This window comes from Canis lupus, chromosome 21 (genome assembly GCF_003254725.2).
Source record: "Canis lupus dingo isolate Sandy chromosome 21, ASM325472v2, whole genome shotgun sequence".
Classification (NCBI taxonomy): domain Eukaryota; kingdom Metazoa; phylum Chordata; class Mammalia; order Carnivora; family Canidae; genus Canis; species Canis lupus.
The window spans coordinates 12,088,171-12,105,475 of NC_064263.1; positions in this window are offsets into that span (position 1 = coordinate 12,088,171).

Genomic DNA, 17,305 nt, shown 5'->3' on the forward strand with positions numbered 1-17,305 from the left:
CAGCATCATATAGGAGCTTGTTAGAATGACAAATTTTGGACCAAGACCTCCTTGATCCAAATGTCTGGGGAAGGAATCTGCATTATAATAAACTTTCTAGGAGGTTCTAATGTCTGTTAAATTTTGAGAAGCACTTTTCCAAGTCAGTTACAGAGTTTGATGAAAAAGCCCTGAAAATGGGTTTGGATTTGGATTTAAATCCTACCTCTGTCATTTACTAGCTATGTGAATTTTACCAAATGATTTAATGTCTTTGACTCCAGTTTTTCTTTTATAATGTGTGCACAGTTCCTTGGAGTTTAATTATTCAGCTTATAAGCTAAGGTATATCAATGAAGAGACCCAAAACTACAGTTTGTGCAAGTGATTCAGGTAAGTGTTTCTCATTGCTTTCTTCCAGGATTTTCTCCCCTCTCCTGGGACTTTGTTTTGTCTGTATGGTTGACGTGGGATCGATGATACTGTGTCAGGCTTTTTGCTGAGGAAAAGGGAAGAGAACAAGAACTTTCCTTAAAAAGGAGTGATGTAAGAGTTGCACACACACCTATTGCTCATATTCTTTTAGTGAGAACCTGGACTTTTGGCCACATTCGCTAGGAAGTTTGGCAATGTATCTATGAACTAGGTGACCCTGTACAAATTCAAGAGCTGAGTATATTCTGACCCTAATAAAATATATGCAGAACACCCAGTCATATAACAAGCATTCCACAAATAATAACATGAAATGGGGTAGCCTGGTGTGGAAGAGTCAAGCAAACATGAGCATGAATGCAAGTTCTTCTGCCTACATAGTATGTCACTCTGAGAAGATGATTTCTCCTTGGAGATTCAACTTCCGTACTTTCTGAAATAGAAATCATAGTATCTTACCTTGCTGTAAGGTTTTTATGATGACGCATGATTGCTTGACTTAGGCTACCTCCACTACCAAGGTCAGAAAGCATTTTGATTCTTTTAATCGCAATGAAACAGGAGATATCCAAAATTAGTTAGAATGTTTCACATGTCATTAATTCCTTATCAAGCACAACTCCAAGCAACATGCTGCAATTGCTGTACAGCTCTTGGCCCTCAGCCTGAAGATAGGAATCTTAATCCTAGGGCCCATTTGATGGTTGGTGGGGCATGCATAACAGAGATCCTGCCAACAGCCTAAAGCACAGCTCTCAGTTCCAGAGAAGGAGGGGGTGTTTCCATCTTTTTACTATAATCTCCAGGGCAGAAACTGTGGGCCAGCAGTGAAATATAATTACAATTCTCCGTTGTCTTATTTGGGGTATAAACAAACAAGTTCCTTTCTAATCAATTTACAGAAACAAACATGTGAAAGCAAATATGCAGGCTTCCTACAAAAGGAGTATTAACAGGATTTGCATATGCCATTTATTCTGGCAGAGCAGAAATGCAGTTTTTTTCTTTACAAACATGGCCAACACACACCCTATGAAGAATAATGCTCTTTATAGAAGCTTAGTTCCATCCATTTTGACATCAGAAATCCTTTTTGGTACCTATTTTTCTGCCAGCGGTTTTCCATCTTTCAGAAAACATGTTTTTTATATTCTCCAAGTTAATAAGGTCAAAGACATTTCTAGCCTCTCTGCTCTCTACTTCCCTCCTTCACAAAATATATTAGAGGCTGGGAACAAGAGAATACATTATTCTAGGTGTGTGGCTACATCACTGAGAGTCCAGCCCCTCAGAACCCATTTTTTCTTTGATTATCAAGGAAACTGTCCAGGGGTAGGAAGAGGAGCATGCGGTGTTAAAGAAGGTTGGGGTCTTTATTAGCTTGGATATTCTCCAAAGCAGAGCCTGAGACAAGGGCTTGCATGCAGGTGCTTTAGTTGTGAAGTCATTGCAGGGAAGAGGAATGCAGATCCAGGAGAAAGAAACAGGAAAGGGAGGAAGCCTGTACAAAGATATGTTACCAAGTTGTCTACTGCTGCTAGCAGATGAAGCTCCATCCTGTGGGAACTTCTGAGAAAACTTGTGATGTGAATATTGGAACTATCTGCCTGAAGGATAAGGAAGAGAAGAAATTACATATGAATTCCCAGACACTGCTCCCTCACCGCACCCACCCCCGGCCCCCTGCCGCCACCCCCTGCCTGGTTAAGGTTGGATCCATAGGAGTTCATCATCCTGCCCTTTGGTTTCCACACCATCTCTTGCTGTGGCACCTGGGAGACCCTGGGGCAGAGTGTGACAGGCCCACGGAGCAGCAGTGGTCTGAGCCTATCCACAACTGGCCCTTGCCGCTGAGGGGAGCCCAGAGGGCAGCCACGAGAAGTTGAGGTGGCTCATGAGGGATCTCTGATACAGGTGCCTAGGGACATTTTCTCTCTGTCACAGTTTTTTTTTATTCTAGTCTTATGTTCTGTGTAATTATATAATAATAATAGCTACCATTTATCCACTATTTGCCTGATGCTGTTTTAAACACTTTCCAAGCATGTTCCCATTTTCTTGTTTGTAATAGTCCTTTATGATAACTTTGTATAATTCACATTTTACTTATGATGAAACATGTTGAAAAAAGGTAATTAATTTACCTAAGTTCTTAAGGCATATATATGTGTACAACTTTTTTATGATTTCATTAATTCAGGTATTTATCATCCCTATCATAAATTAGAGGCATTTAAGCTTTTTTTAAAATCCAGCATTCACCGCATTGATAGACATGTAAGACCGAAACAAGAATTTTACAAAAATGACACTTCCTCTTTTTACATGTGCTATATTAGTATTTTCTAGCCTGTTCTATTTGTGAATGTGTGTGTATTTGTGTGCTCACTTTTTGCTGCTCACTAAGTAGATTTCATTTACTGGTTGGTGTATTATGAGTTATGACCCCACAGTGTGAAAAGTGATGGCCTAGTAACTAACCAATATTTGATAGACAATATTCATTTTCAGGTGGAAGGAGGTCATCTGAAGCGTAATGAATCCTATGCTTTGATAGACAGATGATAGATAGATAGATAGATAGATAGATAGATAGATAATAGATAGATGATAAAAAATAAGAGATATGGTATTTATAAATCTATTTGTATGTGGCTTATAGCTCACTATAGACTTTTTATATAAAAGCCTTATTGGGGGAAAAAAAAGTCTATGGGATGAATTTTATGACCTACCAAATATACTACTTTCCCAGAAGCTGTCTGGAATCATCTCTCTATGGGGAAACTCTATATTATTGTCAGGAGGGGAAAACACCTGGATACTTGGCCCATTGCCAATATACAAAGAGTTATTAAACATAACCAGAATAAGTGAGAAAATATGGTGCTAATTAATAACAGGTACCTGTCACCCTTTGGGTATCTGAACAAATAACTATTGGTATTGCTCTTATTAAACAGTATCCTTCAATAGAAACAAAAATGTTCTTTCTGGTGAGACCATATAAACTAAAATATTTTGTTGCATCCTTATATATAAAAGCCTTATTTTTTAAAAATTTTATTCATGAGAGATACACAGAGAGGCAGAGACACAGGCAGAGGGAGAAGCAGGCTCCCTACAAAGAGCCTAATGTGGGACTCGATCCCAGGACCCCGGGATCACAACCTGAGCCAAAGGTAGACTCTTAACTGCTGAGCCACCCAGGTGCCCCTTACATGCCTTATTTTTAATATGAAGAGAGAGATAAATGATTTATGATTTCTTAATTAAAAATCATTCTCTCCTTATCACCACTGAATAAAGGAAGAGCATGTTCTTAAAGAAAGAATACCACGTTACCAGCTTGCCCTGGGTACCCACCAGACTTAGTCCACCTCTGATTTGTGTTACCCTGAATCAATTGGAGTTCCTGCAACATTTTGTCCTCACCTCTTTATATTTTGTCCACTCTGTCCCCTTTGCTGGAAATGCCTTTTCTCATTTTAACTGGTCTTTTTTATTCTTTAGTATTCAAATTAGGTATTACCTCCTATAGGCAACCTTCCCTAATAATTCCCCAACTCCGAATTTGATCAACTGTTCCTTATCTGGGATCCCAAATGACATAATAGCATAATCTCTCCATTTCATTTTCTGTGAATTTGTTGAGCAAATAACTCATGAGTGAATGAATATTTTGCATTCATTCCCTTGTATTCAGTATTATTATCACTACCCTATATCTCTTGGGAGACCTAGGCTTTTCCCTTTATGTCAATATGCAAAATTAATCTTACTTCATAATGCCACAGTTCTCTTTTTAGCAAAATAGCACTATGCAAATACAGTCATTTCATTAAATGAGAATTGATGTCAAAGATCTCTTAACCTAGATGTAAGAATTCTAAATGCTGAGAGATCTCATCCTCTAGAGATCTCTAAACTGTGATTATGAACAATTAGAATGAAATTTATTTGTGGCATTTAATACTTAGAAATAGTCCATGTTCCTGTGCATTTTAATTGGTGACTTCTTCTCTGAAATATTCACTTTAATTGACTCTGGCAATGGTAAAGACAGATCCAATTAAGGACTCATTCCTTGGAATTAAAAACAACTAACAACACTGGTGTCAAAAAAGCAAGGTAAATTATAGCTGATGGAATTTTACAGAGCTCTTCACAGTGTCCTCGACCCAGCATGATTCCAATATGAATAAATACAAGCATCTCAAAGAGGTTATATCTTAGAGCTCTTGCTGAATACTGTCATAGTACCTGGTGACCTGCCATTCAGTCGGGCTATTGAAATTTAATGGACTACAGTTGGCAGTGTCACAGTTTTCAGTGGAGAAAACCAAAATCTTAGGCTTGGGTACAAGTTACAGCTTGTCACTATCTGTTATGTCACCTTAGGCAATTTATTTTAACTTTTGTGCATTAGTTTACTAATCTGTAAAGCAGAGGTAATACGAACTTCCTTGGATGTTTCTCTTAAAAGGGACCGAGATATTGAATATACAGGTGCCAATCACAGCAATGAGAACACAGTATCTTCTCTCAGTGTCTTACCCTTCTCCATCCTGCTTGCTCATATTTTAGCAGACAGCCCTGCTAAACTAATACAAGGTCTCTAAGGCCCCCTCCTTGTTCTTGTCTTCCTCCTCCTCCTCGTGGGTAGGTGAGACTGTATTTCTCAGATTTTTGTATTTACTGGATCAATAATATATTATTTTAATGGAGGAATGAGAGAATATTGATATTTCCTTTGCAATGTAAAGGAAAAAACAAGTGCTATCTACTATACCCATCATTTCACAAAGGAAAAGATCTTTTAACAACAAAAAATAAAAAGGATATAATCTAAGGAGGAAAAAAATCCCTTTAAATCGAATATTTTATATTATGAAAAATTAGCTGCTTGTTTACTTTGTTCTTCTCCTACAGCCAGGGACTGGTGAGAATTCTGTTAGGGACCTGCACTGGTCTGTAACTTGGCATATGGAGCAGTGGACCCACAAAGTCCCATCTGCAGGGGGACAGCTCCTAGGCATGGCTATTTGCAAGATTCCTTAGACCCCAGGTACCCAGGTGACTAAAAACATCTTCCAGAGACTAAAGAAGCCATGCAGGATTGTATTTGCCTACATCAGGTAAGTCAGAGTCAATAATACCTTGTTTCAGAGATGTCACCAGTCCTACAGAAAAAGTGTTAAAGTAATATTTCATTTGGAGGAGAGAGAGAGAGAGAGAGACTTTGCAGTAACATTTGAGGACTCTGCCACCACCTCTACAGCTTAGGGCTTAGTTAGGGTGAACTGTAACATGAGTGCATGTGCACTTGTCGATGCATTTATGTATGTGTGCATGTGTATGTATACATGTACAGATGCAAATGCACACATACGGATGTGTGCATGCAAGTAGGAGCTGTGGAGCAGTTGTTGGTCAAGTCTAATTTTACCAATACCATTGCATGATAACCTTCCCTAAAAAAGAGCTACTGGATTTGGAGGCTCTGTGGGAAGAGCTGTGGTTTTAAAATCAAAGACTGCATTCTGAGTGCTCTCGTAAATCAAGGAAGACCTAAGGCTGGCCCACATGGCTTGCAAAGAATGGTGAATCATCAAAGAATTGAATAACTGACCATGGTACTAAGGAGCACTAAAACATACCACCCCCCACCTGCTGCAGTCCCACACTCCAGCCTTCAACTGGTAGGCACTGTCTAAGTTTTGGAGAAAGAAATTTAATCCTCTAAGATATGTGGTCAGTTTGTATATATCCCTCTAGTAGTCTACTGAAAATGATTATGAAATCAGACCAATCAAGGTTTAAAAGCAGGCTTTACTATATAGTACCTGTGTGATTTAATCTCTACCTTGTAATTTAATCTCAGGTAATTTAATAAACGAGAAGTTCCCAAGATCCCCTCCTTAGTTTTGATTAATTTGCTAGAATGGCTCACAGAACTCAGAGAAACATTTTACTTACTAGATTACCACTTTATTATAAAAGAATATAACTCAGGAACAGCCAGATGGAGGAGGTGAATAGAACAAGATATGTGGGAAAGTGTGCAAAGCTCTCACGCCCTCCCCAGGCACGCCACTCTCCCTGAATCTCCACATGTTCACCAAGCTGGGAACTTTATTACATAGACATGATTGATTAAATCATTGGCCATTGGTGATTGATCCAACCTCCAGCTCCTCTCCCCTCACTGGAGTTTCCTGATTTTAGTGGAAAAGATTTCAATTTTCTACCATTGAGTATGATTTTAGCTGTGAGATTTTTATATATGTCCTTTTTGAGATATGTTACCTCTAAACCCACTTTGTGAAGGATTTTTATCATAAGTAGATGTTATATTTTATTGAATACCTTTTCTGCATCTATTTCATGAGACGATAATATGGTTGTTACCCTTTCTCTTGTTAATGTGACATATCACAGTGATTGGTTCATGAATGTTGAGCTCCTCTTATTCCTGGAATAAATCTTACTCAATTGTGGGGAATGATCCATTTAATGTATTGTTGAATTTGTTTTGCTAATTTTTTTTGAAGGTTTTTATATCTACGTTCATCAGAGATATTGGCCTCTGGGGTTTTTTGTTGTTGTTGTTGTTGTTTTGGTGTGTGTTTGTTTTTAGTGTCTGTGTGATTTGGGTATCAAGGTAGAGCTGATGTCGTAGAGTGAATTTGGAAGTTTTTCTTTTCTATTTTTTTGGAATATTTGAGGAGAATGTGTGTTAACTATTTGTATTTGTTTATTTATTTTTTGTGTTAACTCTTTAAACATTTGCTAGAATTCATCTGTGAATCCATCTGGTCTTGAACTTGACTTTTTTAAGAGTTTTTTTGATCACTAATTCAATTTGGTTACTAGTAATCAAACCATTCCGATTTTCTATTTCTTGCTGATTCAGTTGTGGAAGATCATATGTTTCTAGGAATTTACCCATTTCTTGCAGGTTGTCCAATTTATTGGCATATAAATTTCATAATATTCTCTTATAATTGTTTGTATTTTTGTGGTGTCAGTTATTTCTCCTGCTTCATCTCTGAGTTTATTTGAGCCATCTTTTTTTCTTGATGAGTTTTGAAAAGGTTTATAAAACTTATTTGTCTTTTCAAAGAACCAGTTCTTGGTTTCATCAATGTATTCTATTTTTTTTTAGTCTCTACTCATTTATTTCACATCTAATCTTTATTATTTCTTTCCTTCTAATGGCTTTGGACTTTGTTCTTTTTCTAGTTCTTTAGGTGTAAGTTTAAGTTATTTAGAAATTCCTCTTATTTCTTGAGATAAGGCCTTCATTGCTATAACTTTCCTCTTAGAATGGCTTTTGTTGTGTCCCAAAGATTTTTGTCTGCATGTATTTTTTAAAATTTCTTCTTTGATTTCCTTGTTAAACCACTGATTATTTAGTAGCATGTTGCTTATCTTCTTGTGTTTGTGCTCTTTCCAGTTTTTTCTTGGAACTGATTTCTAGTTTCATACTGTTGTGGTCAGAAAAGATGCTCAATTTGATTTCAATCTTAAATTTATTGAGATTTGTTTTGTGACCTAACATGTTATCTGTTAAAGAAAATGTTTCATGTATTCTTATAAAGAATGTGTATTCTGCTATTTTTGGATATAATGTGTTCTCTCTCTCTCTCTCTCTCTCTCTCTCTCCCTATATATATATATATATATATATATATATATATATATGTATATATATATACCTTTTTAAAAAAGATTTTATTTATTTATTCATGAAAGACACAGAGAGAGAGAGGCAGAGACATAGGCAGAGGGAGAAGCAGGCTCCATGCAGGAAGCCTGATGTGGGACTCGATCCCAGGACTCTAGGACCATGCCCTGGGCCAAAGGCAGATGTTCAACCACTGAGCCACCCAGGTGTCCCATATATATATACTTTTAGATACATCTGTCTAATTTGTTGTTCAAAGCCACTCTTAATTGATTTTCTGTCTGAATTATCTATCCATGGATGTAAGTGGGGTGTTGAAGTCTCCTACTCTTACTGTATTACTGTCAGTTTTTCCCCTTATGTCAATTAAAATTTGTTTTATGTAATTAGGTGCTGTATGGATAGATATTTACAATGGTTATATCCTCTTATTGGATTGATCTTTTGTCATTATGCAATACCTTTCTTTGTCTCTTGCTACAGTCCATTTTAAAGTCTATTTTGTCTGATATAAATATTTCTAACTTAGCTCTTTTCTTTTTTTTGCTTTCATTTGCATGATATTTTTCCATCTCTTTACTTTTAGTCTGTGTGGGTCTTTAGGTTTGAGGTGAGTCTCTTTTAAGCAGCATATAGGTGAGTCTTGTTTTTTGTTTTTGTTTTTTCCTACTCAGTCCACCTTATGTCTTGATAGGAGCATTTAGCTCATTTATATTTAAAGTAATTATTGATAAGTATGTGTACATTTCTATTTTGTTAAATGTTTTCTAGTTGTTTTTGTAGTTTTCTGTCCTTTTCCTCTCTTGCTCTCTTCCCTTGTGGTTTGATACCTTTCCTTAGTGTTATGTCTGGATTCCTTCTCCTTATTTTTTATATAGCTATTATAGGTTTTTGATTTGTGGTTACCATTGGGTTCATATGTAACATCCTAAGTGTATAGCAGTCTATAGTAATTGATAATTGCATAAGTTTGAACATATTAAAAACACTAGATTTTTAAAAAATATTTTATTTATTTATTCATGAGAGACACGGAGAAAGGCAGATACATAGAGGAAGAATCAGGCTCCCTGTGGAGAGCCTGATGCAGGAATTGATCCCAGGACCCCGGGATCATGACCTGAGCTGAAGGCAGATGCTTAACCTCTGAGTCACCCAGGGGCCCTAAAAGCACTAAATTTTTACTCTCCCTTCACATTTTATGTATATGATGTCATATTTTACATCTTTTTATTTTGTGTATCCCTTCCCTAATTTTTGTACATATAATTGATTTACTACTTTTATGTTTTAACCTCCATATTGTCTTTACCTTTACTACATATTTGCTTTCACCTGTAATTTTTTCCTTTCATAATTTTCTTGTTTCTAGTGATGGATTTTTCCTTCCACTTAAAGACTTCCCTTTAACATTTTTTATAAGGTTGGTTTAGTGGTGATGAACTATTTTAACTTTTGTTTGTCTGGAAAACTTTATCTGTTCCTCCTTCAATTCTAAGTGATAACCGATATAGGTAAAGTATTTTGGGTTATAGTTTTGTTTTGTTTTTTTTTCTTTCAGCACTTTGAATATGTCATGCCTTTCTCTTCTGGCCTGGAAAGTTTCTGGTGAAAAATTAGCTGATAGCCATATGGGGTTTACCTTGTATGTAATGATTTTTCTTTTCTCTTACTGCTTTTAAAATTCTCTCTTTATCTTTATTTTTTTCCATTTTAATTATTTTGTGTCTTGATACATGAACCTCTTTGGGATAATCTTATTAGAGGCTCCCTATGCTTGGACCTGGGTGTCTATTTCCTACCCTAGGATAGGAAAGTTTTCAGCTGTTATTTCTTAAAATAAGTTTTCTGCCCTCTTCTCTCTCTCTTTGCCTTCCAGAATCCTTATAGCACAAATATTATGCTTGACGATGTCCCAGAATTCCCTTAACATATTTCCATATTTTATTATTTTTCTTGCTTTTCATTACCATTTTCCAGGTTACTGACCTACTCACCTATGTTCTCCAATGTGTCGTTGATTATATTCCTTAGCTCTGACTTTTTAAAAATATTTTTCTTTGTTGACATTCTCGCTGTTTATCCACTCTTTTCTCAAGTCCAGTGATATCCTTATGACCATTACTTTGAACTTTGAACTTTTTGTAGGACATATTGCTTATCTCCATTTCATTTAGCTCTTTATATGCTTTTGTCTTGATCTTTCATTGGGGACCTGATCTGTCTCCCCATTTTGTCTAGCTCTCTGTGTGTGTTTCTATATATTAGGTAGGTCAACTATATTTCCTGGTCTTGAAAACCTTATGTAGAAGAGGTCTCATAGTGCCTTGGTCACCAGAATCAGGCACTCCAAGTGTGTCTCCCATGTGGATTGTGTGTGCCCTCCTATTGATGGCTGAGCTGTGATTACCTTCAGCTTAGCAAAATGCAATGACTCTCTTTGCCTGCTGTGGGTGCAGTGAGTAGGGTTTGCTCCCCATGATTTTGAGCAGCCTAGTTCTAGTTTCCACAGGATCATTGGTGAGCAGGGCTGGTACCAAGCCTAGCTATGTGCAATTAGCCTCTCTGTCACAGATGCTGGTGGACTGAAGGTCAGTTTGCTCCTGTGCAGCCAGCTAAGAGGCCTGACTGCACAAATTGTGGGTATACTGGTGTGTGGGGTTATCTTCCCTCCTTTGCAGGACAGGAATCACTTTAGAGTGGTACCACTATGACTAGGGCTGCCTGTTGAGTATGTGGAGCAGGAATTATTTTGAAGGGACATCTGCTGAGGGTGGGGGGTAGGGCGGGGTAGATGTACTGGGAAATGTCAGGGTGGGGCACACAGTGCTACCAAGGTAGCACTGTTAGAATTGATTCTCAGAGGCAGGCTGGCTTTCTAGACTAGGAGAGAGCAAGAAAAATAGTACCTACCTAGCATGTTTGTTCTCAGAGAAATGTCCTGCAGATCCCTGCCCCTCTGACACATATTCTAATATTAATCAATAGGTCTTCACATATACTCCAAGAGCTCTTTAAACTGCTGCTTTGTGCTATGTCTCAGTTTGAGTTATTTAGTATGTTGGCCTTCTAGGGGCAGGGACTTAGTTTCCTATTGCCCTCTAACTATCCTAGAGTCTAGTCCACTTATTTTTAAAACCCATGGAGTTAAGCCTTACTGGTTTTCAAAGCCACATGTTATGAGGACTTGTTTTCTTAGTGTGGGTCCCTAGTGCCAGAGGTTGCCTGATAGGGTCTGATCCTCTTGCTTCTCCATGTCTGTGATATTCCTCTCATTTATGGTTAATTGTGCTAGGGCCTTGGTTTCCAACTGTGTCTCCACCCCTGTTACTCTTTCCAATGTGGCCTTCTATCTACAAATAACTGTGAAAGATCTGTCCTGACAATCTTTAGGTGATTTTCATTTTAGGTCATTTAGTTATATAGACATTGCTTTAGTGTGTGTGTGGTGTGAGGTGAGCTCAGGATCCTCCTACTCTATTATCTTCCCTATGAGATTGACTCGATATTGTGAATAGCTAAACTAAAGTGACTACAAAAGCAGTCAGAATTAGCATAAACTTTAGATTTGTATTGTGAGTTGAATTTTTAATCCTTTTAGTTACATCATATGTGTCAATTCTTACACCCTGGAAAATTTTCAAGGGGGGAGGTTATTATCCAAAGATGACAATTAAGAATACTGAGGCACAAAATGGCCATGTCTTTCTTACTCAAGGTTTGTTGGATGAACCAGTTATATCTGTGGGAACTTCTTAGCAATGCAATATTCAGATACCATCCCACACCTAGTGGAACAAAATCTGAAATTTAACAGATCCCTGAGTAATTCTCTGTAAAATTTGAAAAGCACTCAGTTATGTGATTTTTCTCAGGGTTCCATATCATGCACAGGTGATAGTGAGCAAATTCATCAGGAAATGAAGAGATAGCTTATAAGAAAATATATCATTGCAGTTAATAACTTAAAATCAAGTTGTGTACCATTTCCTTGGTGAGAATGCTACAGGTCACAAAATAGAGACTCAAGGCTGTCAGTGGCTTCACCATCAGACAATCACACAAGGAACAATAGAGAGACAGATGTGAAAGAGGATTCCTCCTGGGGATGATTCTGAGTTCAGGGCTTCTTTCTGCTGACAGGTAAGGGGAAATGTGTATACCTTTCAGGGCCTGACCTATAATCCCCACAGTAAAACAAGAAGGAAGAAGAGCGGGCAAAATTGGGAACATAACAGCATCCAAACAGTAATTAATCATGCTCTTTGGTTGGCCTCAATAATCCTCAGTAATTAAAAAAGAGAGAACATTTGAAATTTTCCCTCTTGTTCTTTGACTTGTAAGAAATACTTGGAATCAGAAGTGCCCATTATTTTACTTCTTCATTTATCCATTCCACATTTGCTGGGCATTTACTAGTTGTATGATGCTTGGAATATTAAAACAAAGGACCCAGATTCTTGCCTTATGATCGAAGGGGGAAGAGAATCAAGTCAAGGGGCGATTTCAGTCAGATGACATCATCTTATTTTATTTTATGTCATGTGGAGCTGTGCTTACTTGTTTTTCAAAGAACCCAACTTTATATTTCCTGACCAGAAATTAAAGAAAATGGTCTAGCTAGTTCCAGCCAGATAAAGTCCAGACAAAACTGTGGTGAGTCCAAGTTGCATTCCCATCTATGAATCAATCACTGTGACCAGGAGAAGGAAAACTTTGGGCCAGTTTCAGCCATTAGGCCATTTCTATGATTGAAGTGGGGATAGAGATGTTACCAAAAAGGCACAGGGTAAAGAGGACTGGAAGGTGCTATTTCCAGCAAATAATTGATCTGTGTCTAATATATCTCCATATCTAAAATTCAGTGTCTTTTAAAGCAAGAATCTTTCTTTAGGTATAGGTTCACCATGACAGCTATCAAAGATATAAATTTTAAGCTGGATTTGGCTGGGAACTGAGTGACCATAAACACAGTCATAAATGGTAATCTCTATAAAAGATAGTTTTTGGTATCTGGCAGACACAAAAAATTAACTCATAAAGTAAAAAACAACTAAAAACCCTATAAGTTATACATAAAATAAACATAAGAATACTCTGAAAGGTACCAAGAAAATAGACCACCTAGGGATTTCAGGACTTGAGGAGCTATATAGCAGTGAGTTCTTGAATTTTCTTTTTGCCTTATATATACCTGACATGAAGCTGAACAAGCCAGCAATTAGAAATATACAGTTGAGAAAATAAATAAACATTGATGCTAATTCTCATATTTCCTATAAAAATTAATCTAAAATGGATCATGGTCATAAATATAAAATATAAAACTTGTAGAGTGACAACATAAGAGAAAATCTTGAGGGTTAGAGCTGGGCAAATAGTTATTCAACTTGACACCAAAAGCATGATCTACAAAAGAAAAATTTGATAAATTGGACTTCTTCAAAATTAAAAAAAATTTACTCTTCAAAATACCCTGTTAAGAAGATAGAACAACAATCAGAAGAAAAGGAAACTACATTTGCAACTTACATATTTGACAAAGAACTATTATCTAGATTATATAAAGAACTCTCAAAACTCAATAGTCAAAAAAATAAAAAGCAAGCAATCCAATTAGAACAAGAGCAAAAGACATGAAGAAACATTTTACCAAATAAGATATACAGATGGCAAATAAGCACATGACAAGATGTTCAACATCATTAGCCATGAAAGAAATGCAAATTAAAATCACTCTGAGTGAAAAAAATCAATCATGAATGGCTACACACTTTTTGATTCCACTTGTAACTTTCTTCAAATGACAAAATTAAAAAAATGAGGAACAGGTTAGTGGTTTTTAGGAATATAGAGGAAGTTAGGATGGGAGGAAAGCAGGTGTGGCTATAAAAGGGAACATCAGGGATCTTTGTGGTAATAGAAATGTTCTGTATCTGTCCAAATCTATGTTAATATCATGTTTATGATATTGCACTACAGTTTTTCAAAAGATTACCATAGGAGGAAACTGGGTAAAGCCATGTGGCATCTATCTATATTAGATTTTACACTGCATGCACATATTTAACTATTTCAAAACAAAAAGATTAATAATGAAAAAGAATGAAAAAGAAAAAGCAAACTGGGAGCTGGTTCTTCTAAAAAGGTGACGGACACTGAGGGAGCACTTGACAGGATGAGCACTGAGTGTTACACTATATGTTGGCAAATAAAACTCCGATAAAAAATATCAAAAAATAATATTAATATTAATTTCATGGCAGAAAAACAAACCTCTGTAGAGGTTGAATGTAAAAAGTGACATCTTCCAAAAGAGATGGTCTGGAATGAGAAATGACAGTGAGAGAAAAGAGTTGATTCGCTGAAAATAATAAATAAGAAAGAATTTTGCATTTTCAAGGGAATCCCACTGGAGAAACAGTAAAGAGATCAGGAAATGAAGAGAAAAGGGAGAGGGAGAAAGCCAGAAGCTTATTGGGAGAGCCCCCAAAAGGAATTAAAGCCAGAGAAGTTCCACGTGGATGAAATGACAGAAGAGCTGATACAAAAAAATGTTTATCTAATATATGGTTTCATGGTGTTTATCACATAACAACCCCTCATTTCTACAAACCTTTGATAACTTTTTTGTTAGTGTTCCTTTTAGGTTTTAAAAGAGAAAAGGTCCTATTCCTTCTTTAGGATGATGCAAGGCAAAGGAAAACTTTCTAAAGCAAGACTTCAATGAAAAGAAGGGTTCAGTAAAAATAGAAAATTGGAAGCAGAGATGATCAGGAAAATAAGGCCCCTGAGTTGTGCAGAAAATTAAGAACATGGACGTGGTCACATCATACCTAAGATAAATATTCCAGCTCCAACCTCCATTACTACCATATTGCAAAAATTGTTAAAGAAAAAGTATTCTCAGAAGATTAAAGGGCCAGTGGATTCCCTAGTGACAGACACTTGGGTTCCATACTTATATTCTTAATTTAATTCAGATTAAATTAAATGTTAGCTTTGGTCAAATCCTTTAGAGTTACAAGAATATTCATATGCCAGATATGGCCTCTCAACTCCAAGCCCACCCACCGTTCTGTGCTCTTCTTTGTGATGTAGAATCTGTCATTCTGCACACCACATTCATCCTTTATCAGCTGGCTCCCTGCTGGGTTCCAGGCCACCTTAGGAGACTTGAAAACAGGAGAAAGGGAGAGAGAACTTGCCCTTTCCCACATGCTTGCTCTTCCTGTCAGCCTTGTTCTAGCAAAGACTCTTCACTTTGGCAGCAGGAGACTGTTTGTGGTCTGTAGCTTTATTTTCCCCACAGCACTCTCAGAATCAACTTTATTGTTTTCTCAAAGCTAAAAGAACTAGCTAGGTTGCAACCCTTCCTCGGAGGTTTAGTCCCAGCCCTGCATGGTTTCCTACTTAAACTTCTAAAGTCTGATAGCTCCAATCTGTCCCCAGGTTTTTGCCTCATCCTACGAGGTGGTAGCTGTTTTCTACAAATACTATCTTGACGTTCATTTCTTTTCCTCCTTCTTGTTCTTTTATATTAAATTTTAACTCTGATATTAATATGTTTAATTGAAATACCGTGTATGCTTTCTTTTACCCTGACCACACCCTGATCAGGAAATTATACTACGTTCATATACATGTTATTCACAGATGGAAGATTTTTATGACAACACATAGGAACAAGTAATAGACTTGAAAGATGTATGCAATGAATATCTCATTTCATAATCGAGATGGACAATAAACAGAATTCAGAAAGGAGTTTGGCATTGCTTGAGAGAACCAACTCAACTCTGTAATTTTTTATGCTACTATAGCATTCATATTTTCCCAAAGAATGGATTTGAGTCAGCTTTTTGCCACTGTTAAAAAATAACTCTGGGTAGATTTTCCATTAGGTCACATATGAAATTAACATGTAATTCACTTATTTGTCTTCTAATCCAGTCTGTTACGATAATATGGAAGAAAATATTTCATTAACAACTCTACAATAGTCATAGCAAATGGGATGAGAGTTGCAAAGATTGAAGTAGAGCCTTCAAGTTTTTCTTAAAAGGTGCTTGTGTAGATAATCAATAGGCACTTACCATTTCGTGGACTTCAGTGTTTGTCCCAAGCACATAGGCAAGCTAGCTATAATTGAGATACACGTCCCGACTTCAGTTTAATTCAAATTTAAATTTAAATTAAAAGACCTCAATACAAACACTGTATATATTCAAGTGCTTCATTGGGTGGCTGGGAGAGCCACAGATTAATTCACAAAGGTGTTGAAAAGTTATTGGCTATTTAAGAGTGGATTTAAATGAGAAGCAGAGAAACTTGGGAGAGGAAAGGTGTTTCAGTTAATATTTCCTAAATTGAAAATTGCAGTCTTGATAGGACTTCCTTTCCTGCCACTGATGTATTAGCTTATGCTAAAGGGAAATTAATTGCTTTATGTAAATTGAAAAATCCAAAGCTAATCTTTCTTTAAGGACAGCTTAACTAAGGATTCAAAGAATATGACCTGGACCTATCTCTTGACTCTGCCTACCCTCTGCTGGTTTGGTTTTCAGTTTGCACAGACACACCAAGGAAATGTCACATTTATATTGTCTCTTCACTATCCAGCATTTGAGAGAGTCTGCTTTTCTGAGAGCTCAAATAGAAGTCCTTGGGTTGTGTCTTCTTGACTCTGGGAGACCTGGCTTGGGACATGTGCCCTTTTTAAAACCATATGGTGGCAAGCAGGATAGAATGAGATGACTGAATGTCTTACTCATATACCCTTGCATGAAACCAGCATTACCTGAAAAAATGAGATGGGAGTGGGCAAAGAGTAGCTCTCCAAAGGAAAATGAGGGTACCAGTGCTACAAAAGGGAGGAATGGATTTTGAGCAACAATAAATACCACTATATTTTATTTCTATTGCAAAGTCATGCTGAAGTATCTCTGAGTACTAATTTTTATTACATATCTGTTTCTGTTTCTCTGCTTTCAAAATGCGCAGTAATCATATGACTAATCTGGATCTTAGGTCGGCTTCTTTCTTGTAGTAGTCACAGAGGATTCATCTTTGTTACCAAATGAACCTCTGTATGTGATATTTTGAGTGGTGTGCAGCAGGCTATGCTGTTGCCTTTTAAACGACATTGATGGGTCTCTTGAGGAAATATGATTTAGCAGACTGAAGAGTCTATGTTCTCGT